Source organism: Hyalella azteca, unplaced genomic scaffold (genome assembly GCF_000764305.2).
Source record: "Hyalella azteca isolate HAZT.00-mixed unplaced genomic scaffold, Hazt_2.0.2 contig11277, whole genome shotgun sequence".
Lineage (NCBI taxonomy): Eukaryota > Metazoa > Arthropoda > Malacostraca > Amphipoda > Hyalellidae > Hyalella > Hyalella azteca.
Genome location: NW_025941278.1, coordinates 1,063,610 through 1,077,135, shown reverse-complemented (window position 1 = coordinate 1,077,135; position 13,526 = coordinate 1,063,610). Strand labels below are relative to the sequence as shown.

Genomic DNA, 13,526 nt, shown 5'->3' with positions numbered 1-13,526 from the left:
GCATAAAGACGCTCTTCATCAGTTACCTAGGTTTATAAATATTTTTTTGTTATGTGAGGCTTTCCGATTAAATTATTTTCATATAAATTTCGTATTGTGGACCGTTCTGGCGACTTGTATCGTTAACATCTTCGTTTCAGTTGAACGCGAATACCATCGTTGATGATAACGTAACCAGATTTCGGCTGTGTTGAAGCGGTTACATCTTATTTAGAGAGTAGTGCAAAAAAATAAAAAATAACTTATATTTTTATCAGTAGAAAAAATTAACACTCCAGTACTGAACATTATACACAAAAATGATAACAACTACGAGAGTGCAGGTTGCTTAAATGAAGTGCAGCTCCGTCACTCTGTCTGCCACGCACGTGAGTAAAATACAATAGTCTACTTAATAAATAGCGAGCACGAGTAGATATTTTCTATGAGCTATCTTCATCTCATAGAAAATACAGAGAATAGGACAAACTGAGTTAAAAATGCGATTGATGATTTCTCATTTTGGCCTTGTACTTGTAGCTCATCAAAATTTCGAAAGCTGTGTTACATTTTGATAACAAAGAATAAGAAAGTTTGGTGTGAATAATAAACTAAGTGTTATGAATTTTTTCAATAATTACGCTAATTATTTTCTGCCTTATTATTTATAGTCCGAATTTCCGAAACGTAACAATCAGATAATAATGCATCATTACTTTCAAAGGACTAGATTTGGCGCTATAAAAGTAAACGGAAAATATAAGCCATAAAAAGTTTATTTTATTTTTGATCTCCGCGCACTAAAATTCCTTCAACTGTGAGTTAAACGCTGGTCCGGTTTACTAGTGTGATGAATCAACAAAAAAGTCGTAATTTAAATTTAAAACCTTTTTCAATTAGCGTATACACGAGTTATTCTTTTTAATACCGGAAAAATTAAGTAATATGTAAAAACAAATAAGAATGAGGATTCACAAGTCCAAAGGAGATCAAGGTGTAAGAGAAGATAAACTTGGTGATATGGTGGTGAATATATATGTTTTAGGCGACATTTTGTTGGATTATAAAATCAAATAAACAATATAAAAGAATAAAAAAATAAGCTAAATTATTAAGCTAATGAAATAAATTAAACACAATCTCAGTTATTTTAGAACGCACATACAATGATTATCGATGGAAAAAATGACATTCTATTACTGCGTTGAAAGTTAAACTCGAGCACAATTCGCGGGACCCGTGCACAAATTCTTTACAAGACTCGGGTTTAATTCTCAATTCGCATTCCCGCGCATTCTAAACCATTGCAAGTAAGTTGATACTGTCAAAACAGAAACTCTTCAAAAAATAATGTCGCGAATCTCTCTCTTCTTGTCATTAGAAATGTCTATTCAATTGACTTGAACACAACACTATCATTGAAGTCACTGGCGCCAGCGAAAGTTCACAAGTTTAGGCCACGCTTAATACAAAGCAGGTGGAGGAGGAATGTGTCTTTAAACACATAGGAGCGGGCCCTTCACCGCCAGACGATGTGGCTTCTCTACAAATACCATTGTTTCGATGGCGACCCAGAACGTCCTTTTCATACAGAGCTGCTATCACTGCAACATCAGTTGCATTAATACTCCTTTCACAGTGATGAATCTCTATACGTTTAAAACAGTACTCCAACTGGGTTAGGAAATAAAAGCATTGCTTAAAATTGTGGATAATTCGGACAAAATTAGGAATATTATTAAACTTCGTAGAGGACTTTGCGGCATCAGAAAACGCAAATCACTCATTCACGGCACGTTATAACTGACCCCTTCACAGCCACGTTGCACTGCAATAACCAATTTCGAACTCCCTTCCATTCACTCATACAGTTCCATACTCCTTTTCGACCCCACCACTAAAGAAAATTTTGATTTAATTTTATTTCCTCTAATCGAGAAGAAATCTTATTTAGGCAACTTGCATTTTGTGTTTCTAAATATAGAATTATTTGGAAGTTTTTTTTTTAATATTTACATCACAACAGCTGTTTCCGATGAATCGGTCATACGGCCAACTTGTACAAATAAAAAATGTTGCATGCTAGACAAAACTTCCTAGTTTCCGTGCACTTACATATAATCCTTTCCATCAATAACGAGGCTTACAGCAATCGTGGCCTTTGATGACGTTATCGGCCGCAATACTCAGAGACTAAACGCAGAATTCATCAAATTCGAAGTCATTTCACGTAATAAATGGATTCGACACTTACAAGCCGGGTATCGTACGGCCTTGTGTCGTTCAACAGCTCGTGAAATCATCTTCCGCCAATGACTCACAATGCGTCAGTATTTGCAGTTAATACTTGCAACACAAAGCAGCAAGTGTGCGTTGGTTGCATCAAATTGCCTAGCTTTGAAATAGTCTCGGAACGAACAGCTCAGCTTTGAACAGGAAAGAAACTCCAAAGTATCCATAAATGTGAATTTTAACCATGCAGGGTAGCCAAGCAATGAACGTAAAAAAATGTCGATGACGTTTTCTTCACTAAATTTTAAACTATCCTACAAACAAATATGTATAAAAACTACGGCGTTAGAATACTCCAAAAATTTTAGTGACGATTGCTATTTCAAAAATTACATAGCTCATATCAACAAATGCTGGCCACATCCTCAGAGGATGCAGGTGTAAAATAATGCACTTTATCGCACGTTGAACAGAATTAGTTATGCAGCTACGCAGGGCAATCACAATAAAGAGTGAATAAAATAAGTGGAATACCTGGCGTGACGGCTGCTCATTTCCTGCCATGTAAACGACGTAGTTAACGTGTTCATGTGTCACGTGAGACGTAAAAAGTGACATATTCATCGGGATCCTGCATAACTTTATGCAATATATAATTAATGGAATCAGTTGCTATTCAAAATAATAGTTGATTCAATTCCTATTCAAAATAAAGTAAGAATGACTGCTGACTTTTTTACTCAATTCTATGCTTTAAGTTTCGCTGGATGCCGTGTAATTCATTGCATACAATTTAAATATGATAAAAGAAATAAAACTGAGCAGTAAATCATAGAGAGAGTAACGAACTACATAACAGGAACGTTAACAGTCGCAAGGTGATGTCGCGGCCAAGTCACGAACCAGGTTATATGTTTAGGACATTCATTAACATCGTATATTCAATTTATAAGTTAGTCATTAAATTTGGAAGCAACAATTAAATGCACAATCCCTCTTCTCCCTTGTGAACCTAAAAAATATGAGAGCTAACTCGTAAACATAAGCTGGATATGCGTTAAACAATACTTGGAAGAAATTTTCTTAATTGCAGAGTTTAAATTACATTGCACAGTCACGCACAGCCGCTTAAACTGTTTGCAGACCTCAAATATATTGGTATTATATATTATATTGGTATATGTTCGTCATGCACACGAATGTCAACCTCCACGACGGGCTTGATACGGCGTCAAAACACGATTGATGATTCAATAGCACGTCTGATCGAATGATCGTAGTTCACCTAAGCGTAACAGGCCACGAGATCTAAAGATTGATAGATAACGATGGATCTAAACTCCCAGTAAAAACTGACATTTATTATTTAGAAAATTACATGATTACAATCCTGTGTAATTTGATTTATTACTCTCAAACATACGCGCCTCATCCTTTCATGCGCATGGTTATTTATAGAGAAAAATAATTTCTAATTACGTTGAAATTTGAATTGAATAACATCAAATTCAATATCCTCTAAGTTATTAGAGCGTTTTTAATTGTATTTGACCCAAAATTGAAGTCAAAGTTCGGTTACAAACTGTAAATATTGAATTTTTTTCAATTTTTACATGTATTTTTTCAAACCGTAACACCAAACAATAGCTGCAGAGTAATGCGAAGAATGCAGCGTTCACAGTGCCAGGTGTGAACTAACGACACATAAGCGGTAAACAAATAAACGATTAAAATATCGTCTCGTTTGTGTCGGTTAATTACAACGATAACATGGGAAAGGAGCTACAGGATCGGATGCAATTTTATAATTAGCAATCATTATAACTGAAACGTTTCCTGTTGCGGCAAGTGCTGCACCGGCGTTGTTAAAAATCTCAGAAATAAAAACCAATTTTGGTTTACTAAAACATACATTTCCATAAAAGTTTTGCAGCCTTAACAAAATAAGAATATTTTTAATGGTCAAAAGTGCATATTGCCTTTGATTTAGCAGTAATCATCGCACTTACATAGGAAACGTTTAGCAAACGATGCATGTTGGTGCTAAGATATGTAATTGCAGATGATTCAATACAAATAGATAAATGAATGCAAAAAATAGCATCCACTCATCTGCTGTCAGAAATTCGTAAAAAGGAAAAAATTGCCAAACTTGTTAATTAAGATGTCACAAGACCGATGTGGCCGATGAAACAGACACCAGAAGAAAGAAATCAACTCGAAAAGATTGTTTAGCAAGCCAGATCTCCAAGACAGTTTTAATAACAAAATATAAGCTGGAGTGCGTAAATAAAGTTGTAACGAACAGAATTAATGTTAAATAATGAGACGAAGAGCTAAATTATTTCTGGTACAAACTGAAACGAAATTTCCTAGCTCGTACACGAAACTGCCGCGGCGGACTAATCGACGGGAAAATGATTCATTTGTTGCATGCCCAGTTCAAAAAAAATAGTTCTCCATCTTAATTGTTTTTGAGGTCAAGTAATAGATTCTCAAATTAGTGAAAGGTTTTCAATTGTTTAAGAAACGATGGTACGTCATGATGTCGCAAGCACACCACACTCACAACCTAAGCATTCTCTTCCAACACACGGGGCGCTCCTGCGTTCAATGGCTTCCGCAAATAGAAGAACGGAAATCGCCCTGCTGAAGCCGGCACGATTTTGACCCGGCCGTACTAAACGTTACCTTACGCTAGTAAAGCATTCTACGATCTATAATTTGCGAATTTTTATTACTTTTATAGTTACATATTATAGTTTTTTGTTACAGTAAATAAATACTTTTTGTTTGATGGTATGCGATTGCGAAAAAATTGAAGAAGATAATTATCAAATAACAGGTCAAGATTCGATTTTGATATTTATTGTTGCTGTGTGAGTTGTTTTAGAGATGTCCGAGAAGAAGTTTATTTAATCACAGACGTTGCATGGAGCTATATTGATCGATTGATTGCAATTGTTGCAAAGCGGTACAGCACCTGGATGTACATTGTTAGTACATGACAAATTTTATACGAGTTAACTGCAGAATAAGTTTCAGTAAAAAAGCACTTATAATTCAGTTAAGATGTACTTTGATATAACGCAATCTAATGGCGGCAAATTCATTGACGTTTTATTATTAAAAGTGAAAATGTTGTTTTACTTGTAAGGAGCCATAAATAAAGAGTGATGACCAAAGCCAGGATTACTACTTACTCAGAGTTGCAGTCTCGCCAACACCGCCACGAACTTCAACGTGTTTGAATTATTCGGTCTTAGTCAGGTTTTATAGTAAACAAGTTTGAATGATAGTAGATTTGAGCATTTTGTTGAGTCTAAAAAAGCATTAACCACTCCTGATGCCGCATCAGCTTTCAAATTGATGGTACATTACATTATTAGTTTGATTTGAAATAAATTCGACTGCCAAATCGATATGTGTGGCGTAACTATCCTTTCAAAATTCTAAACTGTTATTTCATTAGTAGCGATGTTTATTCCTGGAAATGTTGATTCACCGTTGGGTGAAATGAGAATTAACGACAATTCTAATCACTTGGAAATGCATCGCTAAAAACTCCACGCTGTATGTGCAACTCCATGCTGTACCGGCGAGACAGGTGGAACAATAATTAAGCGTCCGTCTTAAACTTGGAATGAGTTCGACTTAAAAGTGAAGCGGGCTTAATAGGCTTTGTGAAGGAATGCAAAGCCCAACAGGATATATGAACATAAATAACCATAAAGAACAGGAAAGCACGTTGCACATTACAGCCGATACACACAAGATCTGTTAGGGGCTTGAAACTAATTGGCATTTTGGCTTGAGAAAAGCAACGGAAAAAACAATCTAATTTGGAGCTTACGTATATAATTGTTTAAATTTTCAAGAAAAATGACCTGCAGAAAAGAGAGAAAAAAATTTTATGAAGAGTCGGCTTGTAAATGATTGGGTATCCTGATTGATTTATTTGAAATATTTTTTCGCGAAACCTAAATAATGTTAAGAACAACAAATTATTTGTATTTTTGTGAAAGATATAGTAGCATATGAAGGAGCAGAGTCAAAAACCAGTGTGAGTGTCGAAACCGTCGTGAGGGCAAGTGAGAACAGTTCAGGTCAGGTCAGGGTCGCCTTTTAGTGTCGTCCTGGAAACCCCGGACCAAGAAAAACTGCACAACCCGCGACAGTCGAGGACGGAGAAAATTTTTCACAAATTGCGCACAACAGACAAGGCTAACGGGTGGCTAATTTTAGCGAAAAGTTGTGATAATGCTTACAGTCTATTTACAGAAAATACATTCCAAACAGCTTTGTCCTCAAATGAAAGTCGTTACAAAGATTAACGCAGCAAAAAAAGCTGTTGCTTTCAAATAAAATAAGAGTTAGAAATAAACTTGATATCGCCTACTCACTTCGTCCACATACTCCCTCACCATTCACACTCATAATGCCAGACACGAACACACACTCCCCACATCACCCACACACTCCCCACATCACCCACACACTCCCCACATCACCCACAAACTCCCCGCATCACCCACACACTCCCCACATCGCCCACACACTCCCCACATCGCCCACACACTTCCCACATCGCCCACACACTCCCCAACCCTAGGGCGTTCACCCGTCCCACGGTCGCCCACACGCGCAAACTTAAACGAGCTCAGGACGTCTGAGTGGCAGTCGCTTCACTCAAAACCTGTAGCAAGCGTAGCTGTGGATGACTTCTTTTGTGTAAATAGATAATACATAAGCGAGAAAAGAGAAGGTAAATGGTTTATGTTCGAAGTTGAATGCTCAAACATTATCGGAATTACTTAAAGAAAACAAACGATCTTCAAATGGCAAGAACCGTCATTTTTTTCTATTAAGAAAAGTCTGTAAAAAGGTCACAGATGAATTGAACGTAAATTTGCAGACAGATTGAAATATTCGGTAGAATAGTTTCATACAAATGAGACGTGTTCGCGTTTCCATTAAAAAACTTCATCGGTATGGCACATTTTTTTAATAGAATGCAACTATCATGATCAAAATAATGAAACATTGTTTAGAATGCCCGGCTTTTATTTTTCTAATTAAATAAACCCTGAAAGTAACGATTTTCTCCAAACTCTTAAAGTCTGAAATTACGCTGCAAACTGATTCGCTTAAAAAGGAATTAGCGTCGTGAATCGGCACATTTTTTCCGATACGATCACCGCTCTGTACCGAACTCTACGGAAAATTAGACCAGCCCTTTCCATGATGTTTTTCAAACGATTCGTCAATTCACATGCTCACATTCAACAGCGTTACTTTCACTCGGCCACTTTCCCTAAGCCTGCCCCCATGTTTTTTTCCTCTCGTCCAGCATGAGAGAGGAGCAAGCGATGGTTGGCAAACGAAGCTTATTTTCAGCGTGGGGACATCCGGTCTCATTGTGCTGCAGTGCTGCTCATGCAAAATGTGCGTTATTTGGTTTACTAAGCCGCAGCGCGCACAGCGAGATCTCGTGAATGTAGCGCAGGCTGATAATGTGCGCATGATAGCGTGCAGTCTGGATCTAACTTCGACGTAAACTGGAATAGGGCGACGCCCAGTGCCGAATTCTAGCAGGAAAAGAAGCGACGAAACGATTTTATTAGAAAACTGCTTTTTTAATTACTTAACGTTTAATTTTACTTATGAATAACTCATTTCAAAATTTATAATTAGGTTCAAATCATATTCTTTAATTCTGGTTTCATCTTATTGAAAAACGAGCACGCAAAAATGGCTTCCGGGACTTTTACTTTTCGCAACGTTTGCGCGATGTTTCCTCAACGATTTAAGATGTTTTGCAGATTCTTGCAAACACTCAACACGAACTAAATAAATTGGAAGCGAGAGCGTTACGCAGTTAGCGTGACATAGAGCAGCTACGAGCATGACGCAGCGAATGGACAGCCACTCGATCACGCTACATAACAGCGCACGCTTCCTGTTATCGGACGCGTACGACGAACCGGGAGTACGTTAGTTGTGCCAGCAAAACAGTACATCGCTTATTGTAGTGGAAACTTTGCTACCATGTGGCGTAGAACTCTTCATTGTGCATTCATAATCTTCCCATAATGTTATTGCTATCTAAATTAACATTCAACATCTGGAATGAGTGCATGATATTGTAGGACAACGTGCATGATTTCATTATTTAAAACGGTGGATGTGTCAATTCCTATCGCATGACATGTGTAAAGTTCCACAATTAATATACTAGAATCAAAATATGAGCTAGTCTGTTGAGTGGAAGAACGTTTTGACTAATTCAAAAGCTGGTCCTCAACGTCAGTTATATATGTGACATATGCCCAAATTCTTTAGAGCGTATCAACAAATTTTGTTTCCCAGAGTATTGAAATGAGATTAACGTCAATTAAATGAATAAATTACATGAATTCTGTGCGAAATTGAAAATTCTTGATACTTTACCTTCAACATTGTAAGAAAAAATAAGTTCCGTCACACTTTCTGAATTGCTTGACATAAACGAACTCAATGTTAATAAACTCATAACAGACATCAACCGTGAAATTGCGAGAACTTCATCAATTATAAAAGCAGGCAAAAGATCCCAAAGCCTGTCACGTGCTTCACAACGCGCGGTCACGCTTGGAGCTCTCGAGAACAAGCAGCAAGCAAACGCAATCGCTGCGAATATAGCGATCGTGTTGCTAACACGTGACACTGCACGGTCACGTCAATGTGCAACACTTCAGGTCATGGTACGGAGGTTTGATTGTCACAAAGACGTTTAAATTAATTAGTTAATTAATGCAAAATGGAAATGACGAGCTTAAAATTATTTATTTATGTTATGATGTTCAAGATGTTCAAATTAATTATTTTATGATGTTAAAATTAATAAAATAATTACAATTTAACCGACGAAGGTACATTTATATAACACAGCGGTAGGGTCCAGTTAGTTTTAATTGAGATTTCGAACGAAGTATTATTTCAAAAGTATATAGCAATATTCAATGAATACATTATTCAAAATTTGTAATGCATGCGTAAATGAATGAACGTTAAATCTGAACAACTTCGCACATAAAAGAGCCCCAAACTTCCCATATTATTAGCTTGAGTATAAGATGTTCACCCATTCTTCAAGAAACTTATAAGGGATAAGTCTGCCCTATTCATTTTTTAACAAAATGCACAAAATGTCTATCAAAACAGACGCCCGAATGTCTATCAAAAAATCGTCTTGATAAGGAATCAAACGGTGCATCCAGTTGATTCAAGAGCTGTATTATTGACAATGAGTATTGACTCCGGTATTGTGTGTAGAACAAAGCAAAGTTCACATACAATCTGAAGAAGATTCAAGCAAACAACGCATCGAGAAAATCCTTTCTACCATTGGTTGCTGTTTGGGAGAAGATCAAATATCTTTACAAATATAGATAAAACGTATAAAAATACCGTTAATTTTATTTAATATGTGCTACATTTTATTTGCACGAAAAAATATAAATGAATTAAATTCAAACTATATTAACATAGATGCAAAAATTAGTCGACAACTAGAGCTGCAGAAACTAATTATAAACCCCAATGATTTTGCTAACAGAATGATAGCAAATGAACCTCGAGATTATTCATTTTCAACAAATAAGAGTGAATAAAATACAAACGTTTATTCATTATTGAATTACGAATTGAAACTTAACGCAAGTAAATTATTCATCTGATTTCGTTTGGCATTTAGAACATACTATGTTAGCACACGCGAATGGAAGGATATATCTTTCCTTCTAGAATAATAAAAAACGTGGCGCGTAGAAATCTTGCGCCACTCCCCAACATACATCAATCCCTCTAGTTTTGAGCATTTTTACATATATCCATGTAAATTCAGATAACATAAAATTATCAATACTGTCTAAATAACCAATTTATTGATTGGTAAACTTATTGATTGATTAACTTAATGATAGATTAATTTATTTATTGCTCAACTTAATGATTGGTTAACTTATAATTCAACCAAAAAACGCCCTAAATCCAAATTAAAATCGGAACTTGTATGTACCGTCAAACTTTCTCTAAATATGATGACAACGAAAAGACAAGTTTCTCGATTGGCTTGTCAGGCAGATTAATTAATTGCATTGAAAACAATAGGTGAAATAATCCTGAAATAAATGGACGCAGAGATTTAATGATCCGTGCATGGTCGGATGTGTTTTGCTCGGAACTGCCGTGAGATGTTTCATATGAACGGCATTGTTCAATGGTAAATCCTAAACGAATAATGAGAACTAAATCGTGATAGAAATTTCTTCGAGCACATTCAGACCTTTAATATACGGAAATTAAATAATATAGATTGAAAAACGTTCCCTTGACGTAGAGTATAAACCTTCAATGAATATCGAGGGCTTGAAATAAACTGTTCATATGCCTAAGGACTTGTAAAAATTTCTTTGAACTCTGAGGACTCGATATCACTGAATTGTGATATCGGCACTTCGAGCGAGATATATGAACGGATATATAATGCACAGAAAGCAGGAAGTGTTTGAAGGTGATATGCTTCGAAATTCGTCATTTTTTGCAAATAATTAGCTGAAGGTTATTTATCACTTGGCAATAACTGTCTTTGCGAATGATTGATAAACAAATACAAACATTTATAAAGTAACAAAATATTTAAAAATCGATTATTAGACTGCCAATGATTGTTACCAAACATATGCAAGGGTATGAAAACATTCAAGTCAGCGAAGTACTGCACCAAGTTACAGAGCATTTGGCACGACAATTGTCAACGACACTGACGACAAAACGTGACGTAACTGAACAAAATAAGGGCGTTCAGAACCCGTTCAAAGAAGAGGGGCAATTGAGTGTCATGTGGAACTCGCGTACAGCGAATGGCCAACAGCCTCGGGGCACAGGGCCGTACAGCGGATGTCATGCCGTTACTGAACTAAAACAGCCTCTGCCACGTCACGACTTTCTTCCGCCAGCTAACAAATTATACACATTGTAGTTGAAGGCAATTTGTCTTCAGACGAGACTTATGGAATGAGGGCGATACCGAGGATCATATCAAATCTGTAGATGTTTATACAGTAATAGTATGAGTAACGTTATTTATTGCCCCACAAGGCAAATAACGTTGAAACGTCAGAGGTCTGATGGACTCGTTACTTAAAAATTCCAAGCTTTGAAGCAATCTTTATCATTTGAGAGTTAATTAGTCAAGTAGAGGGCAATAACAGTAATTACGTGAGTAATTATAATGCCATTACCAATAATAGATCTTATGACATTAAACATAGGGTATCAGTGTTGTACGAGATGTTTCTCCTTCAAAAGATCCCTGCCTTTAAGCAGAAAATAAAAAAAAGGCGCAAACCCAAAAAGCATGCATAGTATAGTGACGAAATATATATTCCAATAATTTAATTTTTACAGAGTAGAACAGATGAGATATATGAACGTATAATGGGAGCCGCACACTGCATGGCAAAGGTACATGCAGTAATCAAATGTGTATGATGAACAGGAAATGACTGCAATTTAGCTGCCGTCACATCTACACACATGCATCTATTATTGACACATGCACTCCATTTAACCGCACTGTACTCACAAGTCAAGACATGAGCAACTTCCATGGCACTCACTTTCTCCTTTCTTTCCACTAAATCAATTTAATTTTTGTCCCGTCTTGTAATGGCAGCTCGTTACTCTCAATCATTGGACTGCAGATCTATTGGGCCAGAAAAACAATGTTTGATCACGACCACAATCAATATAATTGCTTTTAAGGTGAATTCAAAACACATAATATCGCTTTCTCTTTCTATTGAAAGCACGATGATATATGATTGTGTGCATAGAAGGCTGCACAGCAATAAATTGGGTAAATAAATAAGTAAAGACAGGATCTTATACATTTATTTGATGGGACTAATGAAATAAATGATATGTTAATTACATAGGAATATTCCCGTTGCGAAGTGCAGACACGATTCATTCAATTTATCCTAACTGAACCAAGAAATAATAAAAATTAAGTATCTTGTAGGCAAAAAATAGTAAACTTATTGAAACTAAATTTAGACGGCATTGCAGGACGATTCTTCTTAGAATGTACAAATTCACAACATGCAATTATGAATAATGGATTAATGAATGTGATTCAATAATGAATCACTAAGCCAGCTTTTGAAGTATAGATTCAAGCCTTAAGTTTGTAGGGCTTGGGGTCATTCCCCCAGCCCTACACCCCAAGCCCAGATCGCGTGTTCCAGATGATCTTAAATCGACTGCACGAAAGCAGCGGCACGAGATCGCGACTCTTAAATTGCAGCAGCCATCAATGCGTGACTGCATCAGAGGAAACACAGCATTAAAAGAGAGCATGTAAATACCTCCTGAAATTAAAGGCACCACCGAAAAGATATTACATGAAATTAGAAAAGCCAAGCATTTATATCGAGTACGAAAGCTTTCGGTGCTGATAAATGGGAGTTAAACAGGGCACATAAACGAGTTAAGAAACCTCAGCGCCAATAGAGGTTTGGGAATCACATAGTCATAAAAATTGACCTGGGAAAAGATGACATGAATCAACTAACACGACAGCGTATTAACATAGAGGTTATTGATTGATCACCCTTAACAATCTGTAAGATTGTAGCTCAATATTCCGTGGCTTAGAGTCGTTCATCATGTCGCGCTGACTGTTGTTGATTGGGCGATCGATTGTAAAGGTAATATTTGCTTTAATGTTTTGGAAGTCTGCTTCAATATCGGTCTCTATTGTATCACAAACTAATACTTTTAGGATGGTTCAATACAATCAATATTTTGACGGACTTGGTGCACTTTCGATGATCGTTTGATATGCAGAAAACTGGGGAAGAAATTGCTATTTAGTTTATTTGTTCTTGAATGTTATCAACACAAATGAACAAGATATTAATTTCCATGCAGCTCTGCGGAAGAATATAATCTCATCCAAGCTCCTGACAAGATTAGCCTCGCATGTGTAGCCTGGTGGAGATTAAATCAAGAGCTGAGCTCAGTAGGAAACACGAATGACCAGAGCGGAAAATTGATCGATTCTCCGAAGTCCTTTGTTGTCTGACCTTGTAGCTTTTCACGAGCTAAAGAAAAGTTTTGAGGACAAAAGGTTCCTGCGCAGAGGTCAGTTAACCAAAAGGTCTTCAACTCTACGAAGTTATAGATAGAAATGAATGCAGAATACTTCAAGTTATGGTTTAAATAAAACAGCTACTTCTGGATATGGTCGAAACGTTTCTAATAAATGT

The 13,526-nt window shown here is 36.5% G+C and overlaps 1 protein-coding gene across 2 annotated transcripts in view; it reads right to left on the bottom strand.

Annotated features, from left to right (window-relative positions):
* LOC108678820 (kinesin-like protein KIN-14I) overlaps positions 1-13,526 on the bottom strand; it is an 84,074-nt gene that overhangs the window by 34,473 nt on the left and 36,075 nt on the right. The window lies entirely within an intron of this gene.